The 3,681-nt window shown below is 56.4% G+C and overlaps 1 protein-coding gene across 1 annotated transcript in view; it reads left to right on the top strand.

Annotated features, from left to right (window-relative positions):
- The first annotated feature begins 1,962 nt into the window (after positions 1–1,962).
- LOC113212849 (serotriflin-like) overlaps positions 1,963–3,681 on the top strand; it is an 81,402-nt gene continuing 79,683 nt past the window's right edge. The window contains exon 1 of the mRNA XM_052269647.1: positions 1,963–2,281. The gene's annotated coding sequence lies outside the window, so the exon portion shown is untranslated. The remainder of the gene's footprint in view (positions 2,282–3,681) is intronic.

The raw sequence follows: 3,681 nt of genomic DNA, 5'->3' as shown, positions 1-3,681 counted from the left end.
GGCGTGGCGGGGCGGGGGGCACGGCCGCCGAGGCGTCGATACGGCACTCCAGGGTCGTCTGTTGCGGGGGTGGGGCGCTGCGCTGTGCGCTGCTGCTGGCCACCACCGTCGCTGTGCCGCGCCCTCCTACTACCCCTCCACCTCTGCGACCTCTCGCAGCCGCGACCCGCCGGGGGGAGCACGGGCGGCGAGCAGCACCACCAGCACCTTGTTTGTACCCCTGACAAGAGCAGCTGCACCCCCGCGCATGCCGCCCCCTCGAGGCCCGCCGAGCGTCGGCGGTGGATGGGTTGCCTACCCCCACGGCGCCCCCTCCTGCTGGCGGGCGGTGCGCGCCGCCCCTCACCCATCCCCTCCCCTGCTCCACTTCGCGAGCGCGAGTGTGTGTGTGTGTGTGTGAATGTGTGTGTGTGTGCGTGTGTGTTATATTGTGTGCAATGGGGCGTGCGTAAGACGCGAGCGTACGTGTGGCGCGGCCGGACAGTGCTAATTGGCGTCTAAAGCGAGTCATTCAGTTAATTTGTTCTCGACGGCGTGGAGCACATCAGCGTCCAGCAGCAGCAGCAGCAGCAGCAGCACAATCACGATGTTTGTTTAATTATTTTTTGGGGGGAAGTATTTTTTTCCCTCGCTACCAAACTCATTCCCTCTCTTGCTCCTTCGTTTCCCTTCCCATACCTATTCGCTCTGTCTCTCTCTCTCTCTCTGACTCGAGTCAGGAGGTTATAGTCGAGGGATGAGCTCCCGGCTGCCGCAGCCCCTGCTCGCGCTCGAGATTAATTAGAATAAAGCGCAAGAGGGCTTTGCTGCCGAGCGCCCCCCCTCCCCTCCCCCCTCTCTCTCCCTTTTGATATCCAGTCTCTCCCTCTCGCTCTCTCCCCCGCCGAGCTGCGAGCGACAGCGCCGCGGCGCCCGACAACCACACCACCGTGACGCTCAGCAGGCGGTCGCGGAGGGAACAACGACGTCGTCCAGGTGGACGTTTGTTTGTTGGACATGGAGGAAGACGAACACCGTCGTCTTGCAGCGGGTTCAGCCAGCGGCAGACTCCGTTGAACTCAATCCAACCCTTCGGGACGCGCTTTCTAACCCTTCGCTCCCAGGGGGCGCAGCAGACCGTCTGTCTGTCTGTCTGTCTGTCTGTCTGTCTGTCTGTCCGTCAGTCCGTCCGTCCGTCCGTCCGTTCTCAACCTGTGTTCACCTCACTCCCCTTGTAAACGTAACCCGAAGGGGCAGGAGCTTTAATTATGAGCCTGCCCGTCCAGCCCCGTGATGTGTATTAATAACGTCACATGTGAATGGTTTTCATCTCTTCTTTACCTCCTCCCTGAGCGCTCAGAATTACATAAGCCTTCCCGCTCCCCGCGCCGCCCAGCCTCGGCCCCGCGAGCGCAGTGCGCTGTCCGCTCGACCGGAAAATATAATCCTCGCGAGCATCGCGTGTCCGCTATGCGTCCGCTGCCGGTGGGTCCGCGCGCTGTCCGTCCGCGCGGGGTGGGTGAAGCACCCCGCGATGGTGTAGAGACCTTGCTTGCTGCACTGCGCGCGGGGTCAGCAGTGAGGATAGGGGTGGGCCGGGGGCCGGGGGAGAAGGGGGTAGCACCTGAGGGGGGTGAACCAGATCAGCAGCGGCGACTGTGCTGCAGTGCCGCGTGCAGTGTGCTGCAGTCAAATTGCTGCTGCTGCATTTCGCAAGCGACGATGCAACTAGAAAACCACGACAACGTGGACCGTAAAGCACCGCGACAGGGATGACCCAAACACGGTCGCGACGCGAATAACGGGAAGAAAAAGAGGAGTTCACGATCTCATTAAACTGAGAACATGCAGAACGTCCGCTTCCCTACACTCTCGGCGGCGTCTGACATTTGTTGATTGAAATTTATCCGCTCACACGAAAGAGAAAGAAAGTGTAGCATCTAACATCACGATCCGGTCAGTTGGCAACACAGCCGATCGTGACCGGTAAAAGTGAAAGAAAAACAAACGAACCTGTAACTCTACGTTTTGCACGGGGAAGTGATTTTTGTGAAGTTTTGTGTCGGCATAACATTCCGTTGGTAAAAGTTTAGTGCTAATTTAGAATATGGACCGAAAAGAAACACGAGTTCATTTCCGCAAGACGTTCTGTCTCTCCATCGCCTAACGCCATGAGGTTATTGGAGGTTATGATGGCCTGCTGCACTCCTTTCTCTCTCTCTTTGTTCAACTTGTTGTTCCCTTCTGCATCACTCTTCCTAAGTTGCTTGAGCCGTGGACCCTCTTCAAAGAAGCGATGCAGGTGAGTCTTAAATATTATAGTAAATGATTAATGAATAAATGAATGATATGTGACCACAATGAATGGGGGGCTCGTTAGTTGTCCAGGCTATGTTTGGTGACTGCGGAAAAAAATAGTGGGCCCTTGGTCATCACAACAGCTGCAAATATCGTAGCTAGTTTTAGATGTCGAGTTGTAGAGTTAGATTGAATAGGTCGGTTGTAGGACACTGTCACTGTGCTGTGCTGTTTTACAACAATGTACAGTACTCCTTACTGTGCATGCATTTAAAGTTGGTGTCGTTATTGAATATAAACTTGGAAACGTCCTGTCCTGTTTTGTCAGTATGTTCCCATCCACAGCACTTTAATGTTGGGGCACTTGGCAAAGCATGGAATTGCACTTACTCCACCCCCACAAGTGAGGTGAGGTGCGGCCACCTTTCCCGGTTCCGCCAGCGCGACAGCCAAGGGAGGTATCCTCGCGGTTCCAAATCGGATTACACGGAGCGGCCGACGCTCTGCGACCCTGCCTGCATGTGTAGGGCGCCCGTACGCCGTCGCTACGTCGCCCGCCACCCTCACCTTCGCGGGGGCCGGGGCCGGGGGCGCGGACCGTCACGTCCCCGACGACGCCCCGACGACGACGTCAAACAGAAACGGATATAACGCTGTCATAATTACTGTCAGTTTTGCGGTCTCGCAATGGGAGACTAGTGCGCGCGCAGAGAGCACGCTGCTGAGTCGGATTAGCCACGACTGAGCTGTAATCCCTTGTGACCCAATGCAGGCCGTGGCGGCCGGGGCAGCCGAGGCCTTCCCTTCCGGTTCAGCAGAGCTAGCGCAGAGCGCGCGGCACAGCCATGGCCCAGCGGAGCAAAGCAAAAGGCACTAGCAGCACAAGCAGGCAGTTGCGATAGGTTCGGCCGCAAAATGCGACTCCTTGCTGCTGAGGCTGCCGTATGGGTTGGCTTTTCGTAGAATGTGGCAATAAGCCATGCACTGTCGTGCCGCCCCTTTTTTTGAACTCAATTTTTTTAAGGGGGGGGGAGCGGTAGACTCAAACGCAGAGCTTAAGTCACTTGCAATCACCTATAGCCGCTCCGTGGGGGCGAAAGCGGGTCACGGACTATTTTCCGGGAATTCGTGGACAGTAGTTGTTGGTTGTTGGAAGCAAAGCAGGGATGCAAGTAATAATGTGCTGTAGCGCATAACTTGATATTTACATCATTTGCGGGTGCCAACGAAATTCGCAAAGTAAATCATACAACGTGTATTAAATTTCACTCCATTTTAACCGTATCTCTTCCTTCCGTCTTGCTCGCTCGCTCGCTCTTTCGCTCTTTCGCTCGATCTCTCGCTCGCTCTCGCTCCTCTCACTCGCTCCTCTCTCGCTCCTCTCTCGCTCCTCTCGCTCCTCTC

The sequence above is a fragment of the Frankliniella occidentalis genome, unplaced genomic scaffold, assembly GCF_000697945.3.
Source record: "Frankliniella occidentalis isolate FOCC.00 unplaced genomic scaffold, Focc_3.1 Scaffold5, whole genome shotgun sequence".
Taxonomy (NCBI): Eukaryota; Metazoa; Arthropoda; class Insecta; order Thysanoptera; family Thripidae; genus Frankliniella; species Frankliniella occidentalis.
The sequence above is the reverse complement of the archived record's forward strand: the minus strand, read 5'-3'. Positions and strand labels throughout refer to the sequence as shown.